This window comes from Nipponia nippon, unplaced genomic scaffold (assembly GCF_047370975.1).
Source record: "Nipponia nippon isolate SJK-2023a ecotype South Korea unplaced genomic scaffold, ASM4737097v1 scaffold_6, whole genome shotgun sequence".
In the NCBI taxonomy this organism is placed as follows: Eukaryota; Metazoa; Chordata; class Aves; order Pelecaniformes; family Threskiornithidae; genus Nipponia; species Nipponia nippon.
The window spans coordinates 69,092,772-69,116,998 of record NW_028262380.1 but is presented as its reverse complement, the minus strand read 5'-3'; the positions used below and the strand labels follow the sequence as shown (position 1 = coordinate 69,116,998).

The 24,227-nt window shown below is 39.5% G+C and overlaps 1 long non-coding RNA gene across 1 annotated transcript in view; it reads right to left on the bottom strand.

The window, feature by feature from the left end:
• Positions 1-21,604: 21,604 nt before the first annotated feature.
• Positions 21,605-24,227, bottom strand: part of LOC148051544 (uncharacterized) — a 36,482-nt gene continuing 33,859 nt past the window's right edge. The window contains exons 4-5 of the long non-coding RNA XR_015699499.1: positions 22,004-22,133; positions 21,605-21,908 (exon numbers count right to left, since the gene is read on the bottom strand). This is a non-coding gene — a long non-coding RNA (uncharacterized LOC148051544). The remainder of the gene's footprint in view (positions 21,909-22,003; positions 22,134-24,227) is intronic.

Sequence of the window (24,227 nt, the reverse complement as noted above, 5' to 3'; positions counted from 1 at the left end):
GGTGTTGGGGACAAGGGAGGGGAAAAGCTTGTGGCATACATAGCACAGGGGCCGTTTTGTGGAGACACAATAATCCTTCAAATCAACCTCAAAACATTTTGTGGAGAACGAAAGGTGAGAGTAGAAGAGGCGAAGCAGATGCTGGCTTCCACAAGGTTATTGTCCAGCAACCTTTGCCAGGGGAATCTGGGGGACATTTCCTTCTGCTGTGGAAAGAAATTCAGGTTCTCGTAGAAATAATATATTCCTACTGCAATGTATATTGGGGCAAATATGATTTTCTTTAGGATTTCCTGAAAATCTCATTCCAGAATATACGTATGTTTCACCTTTCCTGCCTTTTGTGTCCAAACAGTGGTCTGCCTGAGGAGGTTGCTTGCAATTACGTTAGATGAAGAGAGAAAAAAATAATTGAGAAGAAACAATGGCAAAGAAAAAACTATGTAGGAACTATGAAATTCTGGGTTTGTATATTACATTTTTGGAGACAAATTCTCCTTTAGGTGGAGATAATCCCCCCAGAGGAGAAGTTTTTTCCAAACATGTATTGGATGTAAGAAGTAATGGGTACAGATGAAACAGAGTCTTTGAGCCAGAGCTGTTCACCTCCGCCACGCTCAGAGGACATGCAGAATGAGCTCCAACTTGCCTGCAAAAGACAGGGTGAACATATGTCCCTTGGGGCTTGAAAAACAAAATGAACCTGCATGTGAAACTGGCTAGAGAGGAAACATACACTGGATAACGTTTATATCACAACACTACTTCTAAGTTAGCCATTCGTTTTCCTCTCCTTAATGAGGGCAGGGGTTAAAACATGGAGAATGAACAAGCATTTCACAATGAGTCTCCAAGAGCTTGAGTCTATCGAGTGCTTTCACTATCACTTTACTTTCTGAAGAAACTGCTGAATGCCATCTCTCTTGATTACACCTGCAGAAATGGATTTCTTTGCATACTCATTTCCATATTAAATCTTAGAAAGCAAGGGGAGCTGAAGTATAAGACACCAGATTTCATGAAGGAAGGCAGAGTTATGTCAGGGCTTCTTGCCATTAGCTGTTCAGATGTTTGTTTTTCTTGTACATTGAAACTTTTCTTTGTATAACTGACATTAAGACAATCATATCAAAATTTGGGAAAGTGATATGACTGCAGAGATAATCCAGCCAAAATCTGAGCAAGGATTGAGAAGCACAATAAGATCTGATGCTTTTCAAGGTGTTGCAGTCCTTCTCTTAGCATTGACATTTATTACCTTAACAGCTATTGGCAATAGCATCTTCACTTTCTTGCCAGATGCATTCTGGTGCATGATATTTGCCTTGTGACAAAACTTGTTATAAACAAAGGAGACGGAAGATTAAAACAATGACCATAGTCTTATCAAGGAATTCCTCCCTCAGGCTATAGGCTGATAGTTACTGTGCTGTTATACTTTGTATAGAACGTAATAGAATGCTTTAAATCTCTGAGTACAATTTCTGTAAATACGTTTGTTGGAAAAGAGAACACAAAAAGCTATCATAACATGAAATACTATCAAAACGGGGTAGTGTTGATTTAGATACCAAGTTTATGCATTTCAGCACAGATGTAATCTACTCTGATCAGCACTGAGGCATTTATTCCCCTTGCTTTAGGATTTCTAGAAGAAATGGTGTATAGCAGAGTAGTAAACAAGTCTGCTGTTTGGAAATGGTACTCGGATAAATCCACATGCCACTACAGTGCTGTTAACAAAGGTGAGTGTAATAATAAAAAGGTTAAAATGTCAGGAAATATGTCAAAATGTTTCTTTATAATTAAACCTCTAGTTGCTGGTCGGGTACACAGAATCTAGCATTTTTCTCACCTGACATTTTGTTCATGTCATTTTCCAGTCTGTGAGATCAGGTAGTATGCATATGAAAAATATTTATTGCATTCTGTGGTACAACACATACAGGCAATTGAATCTCTATGTGTACATTTCAATAAAATAAGAAATACATTCCTGAAGTTCCTTTATTTACTGATCAAGGAAAACTCCTAAAGCCAAAAGAAAAACAAACCATCTCCACACAAAGTAGTAGTCTGAAATCTCTGATATACAGTGCTAAAGCAAGACCAGCTTGTAAAGAAAGGCTTTTTTCTTTTTCTTAAATGAGGATGGTGGATTTAGGAAAAAACAATTGTCATCTCCTGCACCTGGTGGCTGGCTGAAGTAGATAGATATTTTAATGGTATTTGTGGATGTTCAGAAATATTGGCAGGGATTTAAAATACCCATAACTGAGAAGAAATGCTACCTTTGATGATGGCCCAATTTTGGCCCATATAAAATTATAGCATAATGGCTGTAGGAAATATCTGTAATTCCTTTCAAAAATCTGAAATAACATGAAACCTGTCTTGGTTTCCCTGCATCACTGGGTAATGTGGGTCTATCAAAACATTCAGCTTGGGCATATTTATTGCTTCACATTCAAGCATGTAGAATTTACCATTTTAAGATGAAATGCAATGATTATATATGCCACTTCAACTGTTCTTATTTTGTCCTCATTGGATTTTCAGACAAAATCCAACAAGAGGCTCAGAGAGATACAAGCTGAGAGCGAAAGCAACTGCTCTTCTGTTCCCCATGAAGGAGGAACACAGGAGCTTGTTCAGCTTCAGTGTGAGCTGCCATGTAGTGTGGGGCGTCCCTCCCTTCTATACGCTTTCCCAGCCAGTAGTTGCCATAAACAACGCTGTAATATTGTCATGTTGCAAGCACACTAATCACGTGACGCATTTGGATGATAGCGTAAACAGCATAAATGTCTGTTATTGCCACAATAGCAGTTTCAGCGTAGAAGCCAAGACAAGGAAGAATAGGGACTGAAGAAAATAAGGCTGTTACACAGAGATCATTCTAGTTAACAGATGAAGATCCACGTCCAAGAAGCTGCTTTTCCCTTCACAACAACCGAGTCAAACCTTCACTGCCTGTTGTTGAGGGGTATTTCTACAGTATCATTTTTGTTCTGCTCTAAACTGATGATTTCATTGATTTATCTGGCTTTTTGATATGACTGTCATTTATTAGAATAGTGAAGAGATATGGGAGTAGGCAGAACGATCAAGAAGAGGAGAGGTGAGAGGAAGTGTGTAAAAAATAAAGCGTTTTATGGACAAGGTCCATGGAATAATAAACCATTAAAAACTTCCCTGGGGTATTATTTTTATATATACTGTACAGTTTAATAGAGAATTCTAGTGTATAGTAGAAGTAAAAAATCTCATAGAAATAACATGACTTTTTAGTGGGAATAAATATTTTGTTAGAGTAATTTCTAGGGCATTCTCTTTCATTTCTTTAGAAATGAAGTTATTTTTCAGTAATGAAGAAATAAAACTGTGAAAAAGATACAGTCAAGCATCTTGAAGTATATACCCATTAAAGGTGCTAAGCAGACCAGTGCTAAGCAAACCATTTTTAGTTGATTATTATCACTTTAACAGTAAACTTTTTAGTGCATTTTTTTTTATTTGAGCCACCATTACGTATTATGAATATGAAAAAAACAGACATATAACTACATGCAGTTGTGTAGTAAAGGAAAAATGTGAGTCAACGGAGTGAGGCTTCCTCTAATTTGGCAAAATAGAAATTACCCACTTCTGCCTGCCTTACCGCAAGACACCAGGTTTCAAGTATAGACAACACTTCATTTTACCACTACCTCACTGACCATAATTTGAAGAGGTAGCCACATGGAAATATATTTTTGCCTCTTTAGCATAAAAATTAGGCAGATCGTTTTCCTCTAGCATCTCTGTTGCTTCATGGTCCCGTCCAAATAAACAAGGTAAGTTTGCTATGAAGTATTCCTTTTATTTGCTCCTCAGCTAAACACATACCAGTATGTTGTAACTTGATCACACCTAATAAAACCACATAAATGACTACCTAAAGACCAGTTGTTCAACCTTTTCTTTGGAGATGAGATGGTAGCACAGGAAGGCAAATGTTGCCGTCCTTTGCCATGCTGAGTAGCGCCTCACCTTGCTCATCCTCCCCTGGACGTGCAGGGGATCAGTGGGACCGTACAGAGGAGCAATGACTGGGAGCGGCAGCAACAGGACACGGCTCTGCGCTGCGGCTTCCCAAGGAGTCCCAAGGAAGAAGGGAGAGGAGCGCTGTGGAAGGAGGAGCCTGGGAAGGAACGGTGTCTGACAGTAACGCTTCCTTTCCTATAAAACACTCTTTTTTTCAGGCAGTTCAGCTCTTTTGTCTGGAGCAGTGTTTGCAAGCTGGGTGTCACAGTCTCCCTACTCTTTGCTGAAGAGGGGTGGCCCTATAGAGCGTGTCCTCCCCACACACTTCCAGCCAAATCCAGACTCCTCATTTAGGTAATCCCTGCAAGATTTCCCATAACATAGGCATATATATTGTCCCTGATGGATGGCTCTGCAACCCAGTGCTAGATGGGTAGGTGCAAATGGATACAGAGTTTTAGTAATGTGTTAATAAAAAACCCAATTAAGATCAAAATACCTTCCACAAGGTTAACATAAAAAGTGATGTGTTGAGTTAAATTACACTAAGGAATAAATGGCAAATGCCTGCTCATATCTGTAAGTGGGGCTTTCATGAGTAATCCAGCGTGCTTGTTAATGATAATGAAAGTGCCCGTGTCTTATATATTAGAATTACTTCTCCCTTAGTCTCTGCAGGCTAAAAGCTTTGCCTATTGTTGCACACCATGCTAGGATGAAGAGCTGCTAAGGCAAGGCTTGATTTTTATGTTGATAGTCTACTGCAGTTAGAGGTGAGTTCTTGTTATTTTCTTTCCCACAAGCCCACAAAGAATGGTACTGCACACCTATATCATAGTAAAAAAGATGTTTTCTATTTCTCAGCTAATGGATATCTTTTAACAACATATATATAAAAATTAAAACCAGCCAAAAATCTGTAAAAAGCAACTCTACTGGTTACCTCTATGATGCTGGCCTGGTGGAGTCATTAAAAGGGGAGGCCTGGCTTTAAATGCAGAATCCAGCTGATAGCTGTAGTGTCACACTAATTCTAAAATTTACATCAGGAAGGATGAGGTCAAGTACAGAACTGATGGAGAATTATCAACTGTTTTATAGAAAAATTACACTGACAGGAATAACCCCGCCGAATTACAAAAATGAAAGCAGCGTGGCAGTGGGAACAGATTACTGGTTAGTCCGTTTATTAGAGCTTCTAGAATTTGTAGCTTACCCAAGAGACATTTTAGTTACAGGCTAATCAACTGGAAGAGATATTTGAAGAAAAAGGATATCTTAGTTGATATAGTTCACAAGGCATTAGATAAGCCTCATGAGTCTGATGGACAACAAATTATTGTTGAAACAGCTCAAATCTAAAGATCATTTTTCTGTGTCATTTGTTTCAACTTGTTCTTCTTTGTCACCTAAAATCAGGGAAGTAGCTCTGCAGCATGCATTTATGGGCTGCATCAGTGACAAGTTTATTCTCCTACCATTTCTCTCGTACTTTTTTCCTGTCTGAAATAAAACGGGCAGGGACTACCTCTCCTGAACAACGGCAGATTTAAACTGGAACAGCCTGCTGCTCACTACTCTAAGACCATTTTACGTTGCTCTGGCAGCATAAAAGAGACTTAAATGGATATAAAAGGGTAACTTGCACACACTTTAATTTCCCTGTTATATTGCCAGTGATGTATAAAGCAGCTTCAGCGTAACCAACAATCCAGACCTAAATGTTAACTGTTACAATTGTATTGCATGTATGGTATTGCTACAAATCCATACCTTGGGATATTTGGTCCTGTTACCAAGACACAGGAAGACTTACAAATTACAGCACAGTCTCTGCAGTATTATCTCTATCTATTATACTCGTGGGGTCAAAGTATGCGGAAACTTTGTATGTTTAGCAAATTGCGTCTAAGCATTTTAATTCAATATCAGTCTGTCAGACAACTCTCCAGGGCACAAGATGAGATGCCAGGGTTTATTTGCTTTGTTTGCTCGACAAAGATTTCTCTGTGAACTGCTCTGGATATAATTTTAGCCAGAGGAGCTTCACAAAGACTTTGAGATAGATATAGGTTTGCCTTGAACCTCCAAACATAGCATGGCCTGCAACTAGAAATTGCTTTGCCCTGTTACTGATATTATGTTACAGAAGAACATAAGGAAACCATATAGGACTGGACAAAAGATCCAGTTAAGCTAGTATTCTGTTTCGACCAATGGTCAAATGCAGATGCCTGAGGAACAGGATGAACATACATGGTCCTCACCTGAGTCTCTGCCACTCTTCAACCTTTTGCAGCTCAGAGGATTCCTGAACCAGACTTGGTTTCTGGGCACTGAGCATCCCTCCACAGATTTCTCTTACATAAGTTCATGCCATCTTCACCCAAATGCCTGTAAGGCATCAGCATTCAAAACATGCTGTGGCAAGGAGTTCCTCAGGTCTGTTACCGATTGCATGAAAACCATCATCTCCTTTATTTTGAATTTGGCTTCTGTTAGCTCTATTTGATGCCTTTTTGTTCTTGTAGTGCAAGAAACTGTGAACAATCAATCACTATCCACTTTGTCATGTCACTCATTGGTTTATATCCCTCAGGCATCTCTTTTTTCAGTCTGAAGGATTCCTGTCTATTTAATACTGCCTTCAACTGGAGTTGTTCCAATAACTTCGATGAGCCTGTTGCCATTTTCTGAACCTTTGCAGTTCTCCTACATCCTTTGAAATGCAGGGACCAGAACAGCGTGCGGTATTCAAAGATGGGAAATGGTTCTCTGTTGTGTTCTCTGTTCCTTTCTTCACAATTTCTAATGCTAGATTAACTTTTTTTGACTGCAGTTGGGCACTGACCAGAAATTTTCATAAAACTCTCTATCACAAACTCAAGATCTCATTCTCTAGTATCACTAGAAAACACAGATTTCATGTAAACTTAGGGTTTTTTTTCCCTTTCACACTTGAGTTACATTGAATTTCAATTGCAATTTTGTTATTATTAAGATCATGGGATCTTTTGCCAATATTTCTTAACTGGACTTTTTTTACTCTCCTGCATCATTTAGTATTATCAGCAAATTTTTTCATCTCACTGCTCGTCACCTTTCCCAGATTGTTTATGAATATGTTGCACAGCATAGATCCTAGCATTGATCCTGCAGAACTCTCCACTGGCTCGCTCCACTTCCAAATTATTCACTTACTCCTATCCTCTGATAACGGTCATTTAACAATTTTTTATCCATGCAAAGATGCCATTGTTGCAAGGTTTCATTAAGAGACTTTATACCTAACTCAAAATCTTCTGGAAATCCAGTTGGACTACATGAACTCAATCATCCTAAACTGAATGTTTAGCCAACTCCAAGAGGCTTGTGAGACATGGCTTCTCCTTCGAAGAGGGATTCAGCTCCTCACCAGGGTACTATATTTCTCCACCATTTCTCTTATAGCTCCTTGCTAGTCACTAGTTCCTCAAATCTAATCTGCAATGTTTTAATTTTTCCCATTACAAATACAATGGAATGGCTATATCTGAATTATTAGTCTTTTATTGCCTATTTCTTTTGTAAGTCTCCTCTGCTGTAATGGTAGGTTAATCAGACATGCCTACAGCATTCAGGCACTTTGAATATCCTGTCATAGCAGTTGTCTGTTGTTCACATTGGGCTGAATTCAGCACCATTGAAGTAAAGGTGATGTTAGCCACTTGATCTGATACAACAAGGACCAAATTAATTCTTGCCTTATATTACAAAGGCCGAGTGCTCTTTATATGTTTTTTCCCAGATTATAGTTTTTATCGCTTTGTGCAACTACTAGTGGATTCATTCAATCTGAATGGAAAACAGCTTTAATTTAAGATGTACTTAACTTATTCACTCCTGATGTTTTATCTCCTGTAGTCCTGACGCATAGCCTCATGCATTTGAAATCCAGTCCTGCTACATTACACCTGTTCCACTGTTCTCTGTTCCACCGCTTAAATCAGCACGTGCTGCAAGCCTGACTCTCTGTTCTTCTGACGTCTACAGTCTTCTGATTCCAGGGTGCCTGTGTTTGTATCACAACTGGTATTTCTTCTGTGCCTGCACAGACCCAATGTTTGTATATTCCCAAACCAAGCAGAGCCTGGAAATGACTACTCTCATTTTTAGTAGGTTTATTTCCTTTCCTTTTAATTTCTCAGTGACAGATATCTCCATAATTAGGAAATCATCTTTCTCTTCAAGAAATAGGTAAATGGTATTCATTTGAATTCACATGACAGCAATCTAAGGATTTACACAGAATCTGTTCAGGCCCCTCAAATGAATGTGAGTAACAGTGTGCAGACATGGAAAGCTATTGCTCTATGCACCACCTCAAGGCAAGCTATTCCCACAATTATCTTGCTGTCTTCTCACTAACCAACAGTAGGCTTTGTGAAAGTCCAGGAATACATCTGGAAAAAGGAAGCTGCCTAGAAATGGAGAGGACCAGAAAAGCTACTAAGATCAAATGGCCTTTCCCTTTCCTGTGGTGCTCCTTGGAGACTAGAAAATCCCTTTCTTAGAGGGCTCCAAGGCCAGCTGTGGTGCCAGGCACTCGAACAAGGATCCCCAAGGTGATGCAAAGCCTTCAACATGCTCCCCTTTCGGTCTGTGCTCTCACCCTGCTCCTCAGCCTCCACCACTGGTTTTGAGTGAAAACATAACTTCAGTCATTTGCTTTTTAGGTTAATGATGCAACCTCTTTTCCTGCATGTTACAATTTGTAAAACAACAAAAAACAATGCAAAGGAGCGATCTAGAGATTCCCTTCCTGTACAAGTTCCTTTTTTCGTTCTGCCATGGGAAGGAGTGATTTGGTCCATGGACAGCAGAGGAGAGAAGGACTTCAGAAAGCTCTTGTCTGTGGCCCAGCTCAGTTCCCACTGAAAGAGCTGCGTCTGCTGAGTCTACTGAAATCAACCAGCTGATGAGCGCTTTTGAAAGTGCCACCCTACACATCTTTTTCTCAGACAGACAGTGGTGGAGCTGGGCATAAAATTTCTGGAATTTCCTTTCCCTGGAGGAAAGTCAGCAAGCCCTGTCTCTCAAATTGCATTGAGGGACAGCTCTCTTCTCCTTTTCTCGTTACTATACCCTGATTAGAACTCAGTGTAAAGATTAGTGATAGCAGGACTGGTTCTGGTTGGACATTTTTAGGCCTCAAATATGCTGTTAGATAATCAGATTATTTAATCTTTTCATAACGATGCATTTCTTTATCATAAGAAGATACAGGGTTTGTTTGCTACAAGAAGTAATTGTTCTACTTCAATAATAGAAGTCTGGGTTGTTTATTCAGAATCAAGGTTTTTATGACTCCTGAGCCAGTGATGCCCAGTAATTAGATCTGTAGCTTTTGGCTCCTTCTTATTCAGTGCTGCTGTATTAGAAGGATTACATTTATATATTGGTGAGCCAAAGAAGATTTTTCTTTTATGAATACTGAACTTCTGAGAGGTTTTTTGAATTAATAACAGTGGAATTAATGCTTTGAAGGCATTTTTATTAAAATGGTGATCTCAGTGGACACTATGCAGTAGCGCTGGTTGAAAAGTAGGACATATGTTGGAGAGGAAATTCAAGGATTTTTTACATTTGTTTTAATTACAAGTCAAGGCAAAATGTCAAAAGAATTCCAATTTTTCATGAACCAACATATTATAAAATACTTAGAGCTGATAAGGCTCAAATTTCTTTTTAAGGGTGGAAAAGAGTAAATGGTAAATTGGAAGGAAATCCTTTTGTCCCTTCCAAAGCAAAATGTTTTCATAAAGCACCTTTAAAGAATGTGATGAGGTTGATATATTCTCCTGAAATGTTTTAATTCACTTCAGTCAGCTCTTTCCAATGGAAAAATCTGTCTGAAAAACTTCGGAGCAGTTGTATTGTGCAGTGAAACTATGGCTCACCATTGCAAAGACATGCCAAATTCAGAAACATTTTGCTTGAGGTGTGCTTCTGCCAACCTGTGTAGCATCACCATTGTGCCACGATACCACAGGGTCGAGCCTTCACTGAACTAGGCACTTCTCTGCAGAAGACAAAGATCCCAAGCAGTGTGCAGTTTAGATGCTGTCAGTCTCAGTACATAGAAAACAAAGCACAGCACAGAGACAGCACACGGAAAGGCAGGAAGTCTGCAGCAGAGCAAAGACATGAACCTGTGCTTGCTCTCAGGTCAGTGCCTTGATCAAAGGACTGTTCTTCCACCTTTGATTTGCTTTCACGTCACGTGGCTAGGAGTTTGTGTTGAACTTCAATTTTGGACAAAGCTCCCCTCATTCTTAACTGTGAGTCTAGCAGAAACACTTATTTCCCTGGAGTTTATTTTGGTTTATTTTTCCTAGACCACTGGAAACTGCCATTCACCCTCTAAGGTTAGTGAAGAATTATAAAATGGTCTGGATTCCCTTAACTGCTTGAGTCTTTCCGCACAGGAGATGATCAGAGAACTTCTAATGGGGATCTAAACCACAGGGAATCAGATGCCTAGAGATACTGTTATGGACACATCATACACCTTTGATTTATAGAAAGTTTCAACAATAGATCACACTATGTAACAAATATTCTGTTCATTTTTTCCTTAAAAGTTTTGCTACTGTATGCAGAGTCCAAGTGCTTAATAACTGTTTTAATCGGGTGCAAAAATGCTTCTCTAGGTCAATGTTCTTGATAATGGTGAACTGAAAGACACTTCCTCCTTCTGTAAATATTACTACTATTCACTTTTTTTTTGAGATTTTGTGATCCTATTTGTTACAGAGAGTGTGCATTCTTGGGCAAAAGAGATTTCCCTAAGGGCAGGATAACAGATAAATGAAATGTAAATGCAGGGATTTCATTAAGATATCATACAGCACAATACCATAAATATTTTAAGTCACTCTACATTCTGTGTTATGATGTACATGTGAGTGAAACTAACCCAAATTTACACTGTTTTAATGCAGAATTATGTGATGCAGGTTTATTATTATTAACAAATACCATACAGCTCCAATACATACATAATACCCAGAAGGAGAACATTATTTTGGGACAGCATTTCTAAACCAAATGGCAAATGTGTACATTTTCTCTGTATCCTCCAAGTACAGAAATAAGGAAACTGTTGCCACTTACTAGTCTTGCTGTCTAATGGTACATCCTTGGCCATAGCTTTTTCCTCAACTTAAGAGATACTATTAGTATTTTTGTTTGAAAATAATGGGGAAATAAGCTGATTATTGCAGCCAGAGCTAGCCAGGGACCCCTTAAAATCTAGTAGAAAAGATATTAGTAAGGATGCCCAAGTAAGGGAACAGTGTCTAAAAACTCCTGTTCCTGGTTGCTTACGCATTTAAATACACAGATCATGACCTAGATCTGCTGGACCTAGAGCCTATGTGTTCATTCATGCCTAGCAAGGACAATCAGCAAAACACGCTTTCTACAGTTATTGAGGAGAGAACAGGGGATGCTGGCTTCTGGTCCTCCATCTCACAGCTGTTCTTCTTACCTGTGCTTATGCTCAGAAAAAAACCCCAGAATATAACCTTCTTGTGTTGTAAGAAACAACCCTGTGTACCATATATTGTGCAACAAAATGTTCAAATATCCATGACATTTCCATGTATTATTTAGGGCTTTTTTTTTTTCCTGATTAAATTTTCATCCCCAAGACCCTGATTTCATTTTTCTGGATTCATGTATTTTAAAGCCCCCAATTGTTTTAAACAAAGCTACAGATAAGTTGTCCTTTTAAAAATCCAGAACACATATAATCTGAAACAGTCCACTTTTCATGTTTCCCAGGGCTAAAGGCTTTTTTACAACTACTTAACCTCTTCTCCTGATCTACATAAAAGGTTTATATGCCACCATCTAATTCCATGGCAATTTATTTTTCCTTCTATATAGGAGTAAAGTAGCAATCTTTTTCTTTTATTTTCTTTTCTTTTTTTTTTCCAAAAAATTGAATAACAAATCTGTGTTTCCGTACTATGAAGTGAATAATCTGGCTGATTGAAAAGGCTCAAAATGATTCCTTAGGAAATTCTGTATACCTTTTTTTTTTAAAGAAACGTCCCTTTTCTACAAAATGGTCCCTCCAGATTAAAGTAGTATTGCTGCAGCGGTTTTGGACATTGATTTACAATAGAGCTGTATATTGTTTGAAAGAAGGAGGTCTAGAGGGCAGTACTCAGAACAAAGCTGCTATGGCTTTTATAAAGTCAATAACACGTTGCAAAAAGCCATGTGCTACAGAATGGCTCGAGTTCCCTAATGGGAAACCCAGTGGCCTTCAGTCTCGTGCCTTAATGTACCTGATACTTGAAATTCTTTCTCCACACCGTAATCATGAAGGCGGTTTAAGCCAACACTTATTACCTTGCAGTTGATTATTGAGGAGCACGTAGGGACAGTCAGCTGCCACGGCCGAGCTGTGGGAAACAGATCACTCCAAATCATCTCTCTGCAGCCTGGGTAGTTGAGCCTGTGGAGGAAGGATGCCGGGGAGGTGACGTTCTGCACAGGATTTGCCTCCCACTCCTTTCAACACAATCTCCCATTTCCCTTGTAATCCCCACACCAGATTACAGCTGGAAATAGTAAATCTAAATCTATTCATTGTACAAGCAGACCTTAAACCAGTTCATTCCTCCTGCTCACAGAAACATGCACCCCCAGAACGCACTGAGGAGGGGAGACGGTGGACCTGCGGCATCGACACCCTTTCCCCATCGACCCCTGCCTTCCTCTCAGCTTCTGCACACGGCAGCATTCCCCACCACTTTGATACGCTCCAGTGTCCTCATCACATTAACAGAATATAAATGACTACGGAGAGGAATTTAGGTGGAACAAAGCATTTCCACCAACCTAGTGAAGGGAATGGAGAGAGGAGAAGTTTTGCTCATTCTGTGCTATGCCTTTACACAAAACCTGGAGGCAGTCAGCAGCCAGGGAGAAGGAAGCCCAGGACCTTTGCCCAGCAGCTACCTCTGTCTTTAACTTCCCATCTCTTTCTCTGGGCTGCTGTTTATGAAATTGTAATGATAGTAGTAAAACAAACGCAAATAAATAATGGATGGATGAATACGTCTTGGGATGAATAAATTATGGGAGTCACGCTGACTTTCAACAGTGAGAGTTGTTGCAATTCATGCTTGAGAGGGGCTGTCATGGGGGGTTTCTCCTGGATCCGCCAGCGGTGGAGGAGGGTCTGCTAGGAGGGAGCAGCCCATCTGCACAGGCAGGGGCAGGGGCAGGGGCAAGGGCAGGGGCAGAGGCAAAGGCAGAGGCAGAGGCAAAGGCAGAGGCAGAGGCTTGCTGCTGGAGTACGCGGCAGGCAGGGTGGTGTGAGAGGCGATCTCCTGCAGCTAGGGCCCTTGTGGGAGGTAGCACTCCTGACTGGAAGAAAATATGCATTTCAAGGAAAAAAAAAACAGCAGTCCAGATTAGTCCAAAGTACCCCTTCATTTGCTGCTGGCATCCAGAGGGAGCTGAGCAAGGCAGCTGCAATCAGTACCTTCCCAGCCTCCCCAGTAGCCCTTCTCCCAACCATATGCCAAGCCCTGCAAATGAATTGCTTCACTCTCCCTTTTTCCCACCTCTCTCCTTGTAGTTGAAGGAGAAAAATTAAGATTCCCTGCTAATGTAAAGTGTCATAGCTCCACGGGCTTCAATTTTTCCCACCAGAGGATTAGGTGTTGATACAGCAATGCCAGAGAAATAGGATCAGATTTATTCCCTATTTGGAGATGGCAGAAACTATTGGAGAGTTTCTGATAAGGGAGTTGAATGAAGCCCAAGCCTCAAAATGCTCTGGACCATCTTTTTTTGCCTCAAAATGGGAATGAGTCTGAACCAGTTTCTGAGTCAAACTGCAATCAGACATGAACCAAAACAACTTCAGTCACAGCTGTACCTTTACCATGAGGAACTGCAACATTAACTGGTTCAACTCCCTGCCTGTGGCAGAAAGTCCAGTGAGGAGGTTTGTGGTGGTGGGGATGGGCGGCTACACAGACAGCAGGTAGCAGATTGCTATGGCAGTCTGCGTCGGGAGGGCACCGGGCCAGCCTGGAGGGACGTAAAGCTCAGGGACTTTCCTGAGAGGCACTGCAGGTATCTCTGGTTCTGAGATACACCACCACTTCCCATTGCCAGCAGCAGAAGAACCATTCTGTTGCTTAGGGAAGATGTTATATGATCTCGTCCTTGTCAAATATGCATCCAGCATATACCGAAAGATTGAACAAATTGCCGTAAGTGGAGACCCAGTTCAAAAGATGGACCTTTTAGTGCTCAGCGCAGTCTAAATGAGTCAGTGGTGGACTAAATCAGGTTGAGCACACAGGCAGATGCCCCCTTTCACTGCAGTTCAGAAGCAAGACTCTGTTAGCACTTGCTGGTCTTCAGGTGGGACCAGCAAAATATTACATCATCCCTTATTGTAGCCAATCTTTTGCTGAAATCTACCTGGTTGCTCTGAAGGAAATATATTACCCGGTTTTATCCAACATACTAGCAATTTTTTCCGTTTTACTAAATTTACTAAATTTTTACTAAAAATGCTTGTCTGCCTATGCTCCCTTCAACAAGAAAAAATCTATTCCAATTCAAATTAATATACATACTAAATATTACATACAAATTAATATACATACTAAAGTACATACTAACTTTTAATTGAAGATACTTCTGTTAACTATTTAGATAGTTATATAGTATACATATGTACACATGCCATATATAGTACATATTATATATATAATATATATAACATAGATCTTCTAGTGTGTTATTATATACGATAGTATACTGTATGTACTCTCTATATAGTATATACTATATATAACATGTATAGCTATATATCGTATATATATTTAACACAATTGTTTAGAATTAAATTTTATGTAAATATAATACTTTGAAATTATTTGTATATACTGTATATACTGTTTGTTAAGATAATTCACTGTTTAAATCAATAGAATTACTTGGCAAAGCATAAACAGGGAACATTGTGCTTTCTGCAGAATCATAAAAGAATCGTTGATCTTTCAAAGCAGATCTATCATAACAGTCACAGAAACCTCTCTAAAGCATGCAATACAATACAGAATAAAACAATCCAAATGTGGTGAAGATGGAATATTAAATAAGACATTAAATTTAAAGTAAAGGAACTCAACCTAAAAACATTTACAATATTTCTGTCACAAAAAAGAAGTTTTAGCCAAAATGTAATTACTAAAATAGGGCAGAGGCAAGAATGTATGTCAAGAAAATGTATTACTCTTTAAATTCAACCTCTTCTTTTCCTAGCTGATCTTAACCTGAGGTTCTAAGGCCTTCATAATTGCTAGAGGTTATTATGTTTTATCATTGCCTGATAACAAACATTTAATTACCTTGGTGATAATTTCAGCACAAAATGCTCTAGAAATGCAAACTGAATGAATCATCATTAACTCAGATTGTAAAATAACTAGCTCAAAAAAAAAAAAAAAGTATTGCTTTAAAATATAAAAAAACAAGTTGGAGGTCTCTTTCAAAGTCAGACCAAAGAGAATTTTCAATAAGCCAAAAGTAGCTAAAGTTCTAAAGTTCAACTTACAGTAGGCAGGCAACTTTCATTTTACATAATACGAAAAAACCTGCAACAGGTGTCATCTCCTACTGTCATGTATGTTGTTCCTTTTGTGATTGTCCCATTTTTACGGGAAAAATATGCTGCTAAACTATGTCTAACCTGAGGACTTGGATGTGCCTCCCACGGTTGCCCATGTCCCAGCCACATCCTGATTCCTCTTTGTTGGGCCCTGGCTCCGTTAAGCCCTAGACCCCTTGCTGCATCCAGGGTTTTGGGGAATGAAACTTAGGCACCTGAGCCAAAGGGAAGAACTGTTATAACTGTTACACCTTAGCTATGTCCCTAATTTAGGCACCTGAGCAATCAGGATTTCTCAACGTGCGTAATTCCTCGCAGCCTTGATAAAGCCGAGGTTTGTATCACGAGGTCCCACCACATGTACCAGGTTTTGGCTGTAGTCTGTGCAGATGCACTATGGTGCGTGAACTATGGACATTACTCTTTCTCACTTCCTTGTACCCTCCCTTGTACCCAACCCATAGGCTGAAACTTATCTTTTATTTACATTTTTTTATATGTTAGTTAGATATTGGTTTGTGTGGAAACCGGCTTTCAAGTTCAAGCTGTGTATATGTACTTGTGTGTGTATTTCCATTCCATTCCTTCAATACTATTTTCATATCCTGGCCACATTTAATATAATATGAATAAGGAATCCCCAAAATAATTTGGTTTCTACAAGTTTTGTTAATATAGACAGCCAAGTAGAAAGGAAACTCTACTCAGAGCCTGGACTGAGGGAAAGGCAACAACATGTGCTCGCACATTATTAGACACTGGAGAATCTACGTGAGGGACAGGGGGACAGAGAGACAGACACTTTCAAATAACACTACAATGGGGAAAACATCCCATTAAATTTACACCTTCTAAAATCTATGCTAAAATCAACCAGTTATGATTGAAAACCAGACTTTATTAGTTTCAGTGCTTAGAGAAGTCATTGTTGTCTCACCTTGGATCCTACTTCATCTCCTCCCTCTGTGCCCCACAGGGCCTTCCAGAGAGGAGCACACAGCTTATCAGTCAAGAACAGTGGAATTATTTAATGGAGGGCAGTTATACTCTACAAGTATACTCTACATTTATGTAATCTACTAGTTTGCTCGTGAGCTTTGTCCTCTTTGTTAGATCTAGGCGTTTAGCCAGAAGATGTGTTGCTTTAAAACTTAATGACAAGTTATTATATGAGAATTAATGGAACAGACACTGATCAGAACTACAGTAGTCTCAGTACTTTGTCCATGCTCCTAGGATGGCCATGTTCACAACTTTTAGTTTATAGCCATTTCTACTATGTCGTCATATTCAAAACAGAAAAGGCAAACAAATGTTTTTCACTCTTTAACAGAAGTCTCTCCATTCTCTGTAGCGTCTTATGAGCTTTGACATTGAACTCAAAAAGATCTACCTCTTAGCTGCTTGTCAACTCTCCAGTGAAGTAAGGAAATAATTTTGTCTTGAGAAAACCTGATGGACTTTAAACTACTCAGTGCATTCCAAGACACTTGCTTAGTTTCTCCTGGTAGCTTCTTTGACAAAAAGATGCTGAATTTCAAGAAGGCAAAAAGTGATTTAAATTTGCTGGTCTTTTTGGTGAGAATTAAGAATGCATCACCACATTGCTATTTTAGCTTTAAGTCTTCAAAGCTCATGTCTTTAGCATCACAGAATCCCTCAACTAAATTATTTTTTTAAAGTTCTGTCATTAAGGTCCAAAATTCACCCAGTGCAGATTCACGGTGGATATGACTTCCTTGCATGCGGTATGTGTTAGTAAGAAAAAAACAGTATTTGTAATATTTGTAAAAATAATATAACAAAAAAAGAAAAATAATCTTTAGCAGATGCTCTGCAGTAACTTCAATAATTTAAAAATATCCAAATAGGTTACCTTTTGCTGCAGAAATACGTGATCTCAAAACTAGCTCCAAGTTAAAATCGAATGCAATTCTGATTACTTCAGTTGAATTGCATCAGGGACAACTGGGCTTATAGTATTCACAGTTTCTAGGTTCTTAAATCCAAAAACACTGCATAAGGCTATAAAAAAAATATGTGCCTGGTACTTCTGAACAGTAGAATTTAGTTTCAAAAAGGGAACAAGGTAAAATTATTTATAAATGTTACTCAATATGCAACACACCAGTCTGAGAATAATACTCCTTAAATTTCTTATTAAGAGGCTGATATAATCTGGTCCCTACTAAAAAATTAATACAAAAGGTGATTTCCAGTTAGGATGGCTGTTGTATTTGTGATCTGATACATTTGCAATGTTAGATTTTAAATACTGGAAGAATTTTCCTGGGCAGATCAGATGATTCAAGGACTGATTATCAAATATTAGAGAAACAGCAGGTTTTAACATGGTCATGGCTGATTGTGCCTGCTTCACCACCAAAAAAAAAAAAAAATTGAAGTTGATCCTGAATATTTCAAATTTTTCTGGTTTTACTCAAATGGTTTAGACAGAAGGTAAGTATTAAACAAAAATTTAAGGAGAACAGAACATCCCAGATCTGATATACTGTTACACCGGTAAGGATTTTAGAAAAAAACCCAGCTTATTTCTTTATTTAAGATGTATATTACTGCTTGCCTGTTATCCAGTGCCAGGGAGTACCTGGTCTAGAAGTGTTTCATTTGTTTCACTGGAGGGCACTAGGTGGCTTCTCAGCTAAAACCGAGAAGCTGGACTGCTTGCTTTTGGGCATAAAGGTGACCCTGCCATCGTCTGGTGGATGGGGAATGAGGTGGGGCCTGCAGCAGCAAGACATGCGCCCGGCCCTGGGCACACAGCACTGCTTCAGCTCTGTCTGAGACACTGGTGGGTACCTTGCCATCACGCCAGCTGGCCGTCGACAGCAGTGCCAGATAGAAGAGGGCTACTGCGGGCTGCCTCTGCTCCCTACCCGGCCCAGCAGTACCAAATGGGAACATCCCATTTTCTTGTACTGTACATCATTCATTATGTGCTTCCTTTAAGAGCAACCTAGGATTTAAGACACCAATATGGGATTTTACCTATGTTTGCTGCAGTTTCTGGAGTACGAAAATGCCTAAGTGGAGCCCAGCAGCTTGTTTTTCTTCAAACAAAGGCTGACTTAAGCTGGTAGCTCACACATGAGGATTGCTTAATGATGCATCAAAATCTTTTAAAAACAGATGCAAGATTGGCAGCCAAGTGTGTTAGTGATTTTGGATTGGGGTACAGGCAGGTGAACAAGATTATTCATCTTGTCTGACACCTACCTTCTGCCTCACTTGTATATTGATTTCTGCCTGAGCTGTTTTGAAACTAAAGCGGCTACGATGTGTGCATTTGCACCCCACATCATAGAGGCTGTCTTCACTTATCGTCAGATTTTCTAGAGACCACTCAGCCTGAGTATGCATTTTAGTTAAACCAGCCATTAATGCAGATGGAGAATGAACTTACAACGGTACCTGGCATGGTAGAAGGCAGGATCTGTGATAAATGCATCTAGCACTTTAGACACTTTAGATTCCTCGGGGACAGCTGCAACATCTTTGAGTGATCACTGCATCATCAAGCTGTGGATCATAGGTTAATTGGAAAGTTTGCTAATGCAATAGTTGTACTGGGGCTGTGAAGAACAGCACTGCTTCTTTGCACCTTTTTACTTCAGATGCTCTAACCCTTACTCTCACAAAGTAAGAAAACCCACTGGTATCCAAAAGCTGAAACAAAATATTATACTTGTTGGTCTATTCTGAGATCTACACAGAACTGATTTCCAAAATTGGTTACAGATTTTAGGAGTCTTTTTATCCTTTAAAGTCACTGGACCAAATCCTGCTTTCCTTATTCAGATTGATTAAACCGATCAAATGCCCATCAAATTAAGCGGGAATTAAACATGAGTTTCTCCTCAGCAAAGAAGGAAAAGACAATAGGACTGAGCTCAATGGTGATTCAAATCACAGGTAAAACTAAGATGTTTTCCTTAGCGGGTTTTCTTTACGTATTAAGCAGGCAAACTGTTTAACAAGTTCTGACATGTATGTTGGTGCCAGATACCTGCACAACTGGCATACTTGCCAAACAGATGCTTTTTGTGAACTGGGCTCAGTTTATGAGAGAAAAAAGTATACTTTTAGGCTTGAGCTTTTGAGGTGCAAAAGACCAATGAATGATGATGATGACCACCTTGCGGGTGGGGGGTTTCTACAATTCTCTCTAGCAGGTGGCTTTCCCCTCACTGGAGTTCAGTTGCTGTAGGAGAGTAGAAGTTCCTCCAGCCAGTGCAGCACAGCAGTGCTGAATGCTGTTTTCTGGCAAGTCGGGAGCCACAGGGTTTGTTTTGCCTGTTCTGACAATAGTCTTCAGCAACTAAGTTTAAATGCAATCAAATTTGACCAGTGTGCAAGAAGAAGAGAGTATAAGTCTGTGTGATTCAGATATAAGTCTTTATTTAGATCCACCTCTACCACAAAAGCGATTACCTGACCATGAAACAGCTAATATTCTCGGGTCTGCAAGGTATAATGAATATTACAGAGACTGGAAAATGCACAGCATATTGAAAAAAATTAAATTACAAGACCACATAATAGTAATCCAGTTTTAATGTAAAAAAAGTGGTTGAAGGCTAGGGAAGTGATCATCCCCTTGTACTCAGCACTGGTGAGGCTGTACCTTGAATACTGCGTTCAGTTTTGGGCCCCTCGCTACAAGAAGGACATGGAGGTGCTGGAGCGTATCCAAAGAAGGGCAACGAAGCTGGTGAAGGGTCTGGAGAACAAGTCATACAAGGAGCGGCTGAGGGAGCTGGGGTTGTTTGGTCCGGAGAAGAGGAGGTTGAGGGGAGACCTTATCGCTCTCTACAGCTACCTGAAAGGAGGTCGTAGCGAGGTGGGGGCCGGTCTCTTCTCCCCAGTAACAAGCGATAGGACGAGAAGAAACGGCCTCAAGCTGCACCAGGGCAGGTTTAGGTTGGATATCAGGAAAAATTTCCTTGCTGAAAGGGTAGTCAGGCACTGGCACAGGCTGCCCAGGGAAGTGGTTGAGTCCCCATCTCTGGAGGTATTTAGAAGATGGGTAGACGTGGTGCTTAGGGACATGGTTTAGTGGCGGACTTGGCAGTGCTAGGTTAACGGTTGGACTCGATGATCTTAAGGGTCTTTTCCAACCTAAACAATTCTATGATTCTATGATTCTACTAGACTCTAACTGTAGACTCTTATGCCATTACTTGAAGCTGTGAATTCTTAAATGTCTCCTGTAAAGGACAAAAAAACTGAATGTCTGAAGGTATCAAAACCCTTCCTTTGTAGGAAAGAAAGATTTACCTGAAGAAGACTGTCATGTCAAATGTGACTGATAACATGTCAAATATGCATGGTGAGTTGGCCAAAAGAACTGAAAATAGAAACGCCCTCCCTGACAGTGCTTTGCAACAGGCTCCTCTCTGTTCTCATTCTTACACAGTACGCCAGGATTCACGTTAGGAAGAATTTTTTGAATTCTATAACAAATTCGTAGCAGATGGTTTCTGTTGTGGGATATAAGAAAGAAGAAGAAAAATGATAGCTTGTATAATGTAATGGAATATCCCTTTCATAGTAACGCTTCTTTCTTGCAGACATCATGCTACAACCTAAAAGCATTTGCTTCAAGGCTAGATCAAAGGCTGCTGGCCACAGAGATTGCTAGGGAAGGGGGAGAGACTGAGTACAAAGGCTCCTTCTCCACATCTGTGTCTACTAGCCCACTAACATGACACTACTGGACATACCTAGCCAGCCTACATACACCAGCCTTGTTTTTTTTCCCATCGGTTTGGTGCATACGACAACCGACCAGGAGAAAACCTTAGGTGGGAGGTCAGTACAGGGCTTTGTTTCTAACAGCACTTGCAAAACCAGGTGGTTCCTCGGAAGTGTGTGGCCAGGGCAGGGGGTCAGAGCCTGCCGCAGGCAGCAGAGAAGCCCTGGGGAAGGTGTCTGCCTAACCACACAGCAAGGTTTCACACGTGGGGAAAGCTTTTTCCTTGACTCTGACTCCTGAAGTCATGCATATGTAAAAGAACCAGGTTTTAATGGTAATCTATTGCAGCTGTCAGAACATCTGGCCAATTAAATCTGGGATCCCTGCTGTATATCATAGCAGGAATTTATGCATCTCTTTCTTATTGAAGTGTCTATAATCCAGACTCTGGCCTGCTCCATCCCCTTTGGGCTCCTGCAAAGAACAGACACTGAAAAATGGACCAACTTGTCTAGAGAAGAATCTCACCACAGGCAGCCTTCAGTAGGCATAAAGGTACTGTAGCTTACCTGCAGCATAATATCTGTACCAAAGGCAGGGAAAAGTGGGATGGGGCTGTGCTTCACAGCAGGAGAACCTCACTGGCATTAGATATGAGCAGAACTGTTTCTGTTTTGTACCTGAAACTAGTCCTGCATCCTGTGGATAGAAAGAATGACGGTCGGTCAGAAAAAACAGTGTTGCCTAGTTTTCTAGATTCATTTTCTTATGTCATTGTTGTTGGTAATTACATAAAAATATAATTATTACAGTAATTATTATAGTTATTTCTTTAGAATAATTATATTTTATTATAATTGTATTATTTTTTTATATTTTTATAATTGTTTTTATTGGAGAAAGGGTGTGTTTCTGTAAATGTCCTTGATTGGTCATTTTTGTGTTCAGGGCTTTTTAAAAAGTGATAAATCCATTCAAAAATAGGGTTTCTATTTATTCTTTCAGCCACCTTCTATCCAAGGTAATAAATTAGTAATGATTTTGAGTGGCAAAATATATAATATATATACATATGAAAACATAAATCATTTCACCAATCATATAACTATTATTATTTTTTACTACTCTACTGGTAAAAATAATGCTGAAAATGTATTACAAGAATCCATATGAAAGCAATAAAATAAAGTAAAATGATCATAAAACCAATCACACATTTTATAGAAAATAGGAGTATAAAATCACTTTGTGTGAGGTTTCTCTGCTGCAAAGCAATTCATCATTTAAGAAAAGACAACTTTCTGCTGTGTTTAAGCATCTAATGTGTTCAGCTTCTTGCGACCCATGCAGGAATGGGAATAGGTTTTATTATTTTCAATGTCAAAAAGCTTTAGTCATCACTGGTCATGCTAGCACAATCTTTCAGTGCCAGTGGTAGAGTAATTTGCCAGTTCTGGTAAGTTTACAAGAGTTATCCCTTTCCTTTTACATTCTGAAGTTTCAGGCATTTTGCATACACCTTCCTTTAGCTGTAAAATATCTCCATTTCCTAATACCCTAGGACTACTTCATTGGCCAATCTTTTGGGATGTGCTCAAATTTAATGCATAAACCCCACAATTTAGGAAAGTAAAAACAAATTCAATGCTACACTGCTTTAGAGAGACTTTCAGTTAATTCAACTGAGGTAGTATTTCAGATGTTTCTCTTTAAGAAGCAGCTTGGAGCTCACACGCTTCACGAAACACTGATGTATGACCTAGGCTCCTTTTATTCACGTTATAGTCCTTGATTTATAGTATTATTTGATTTACATTACAGGAAAGATCTATGAACATCTCTGGGCAGTAAGTTCAAATTAGATCAGCCATGTTATTCCAGTTTATTTCCCCTATTTTATTACAGGATACTAAACAATCCAAACATTCTTACTTAGCTGCCCTATGCTTTATCCTGTAACTCCGTTCCTAAAAATATGTTTGCTGTCCAAAGTGGAATTCTCCTGTAGCCATCCGCATAAACTCCATGAAATAGAGCATTGAATCTTCAGAGGACACTACACCCTTCTGAGTCATTTTTATGCAAGATAGTTGAAGGGAATTTTTTCTGTCCAGGCTCTACGCTTGTAATGGCATGTGTTGTTATTTAAAAAATGCTATTCATCTTGGCAGCCTAATAAGGTGCAGAACTAAAACCCTCTAGAATTTTTTAATTTTACACTATTTGGTGGACTACACTTCTGTTTATTACTCAGCTAATTAATTGTACAGTATTCTCTACAATTAGAGAATAGCTTAGTAATAAACAGTACTGCAGACCACCCAATCTACACTTCTTTTTTAAAGTTGCAGTCAGTGACAAAATAGAAGGAAGGACTCGCCACTTTTAGCTTGAATTCAATAGTCTTAGACTGCTGTGAAACAGTTGGTATAACCCGCTACTGGGATGGGGAGAGGAGAAGTGAGCACAGGAGGAAATAAAGCGAAAGGAACCAGAGGTGCAAAACCTTTCACTTCTCATCAAAAAGAAGTAACTGTTGTTCACATAAAAGCGTACTGCTTTAAGGATATGAATATCAGTCCCAAGGAAATTGTAAAAATATCGGGCTAGAGCATACCTTCTTTGAAGCTCAACATTTACAGAACTTGTTTTCTCCCTTCACTAATTTTCTTAGCTCTTGGCTGTCTTCCCAGGCAGTAGTTTCTCAGGCTACTGTGTTGTGATCTAAATGCTAGGCTGGGTTGTAAGCTAACTTAAAATGCAAAGTAAAAACCAGTGCTTTAAAGTCAGCGT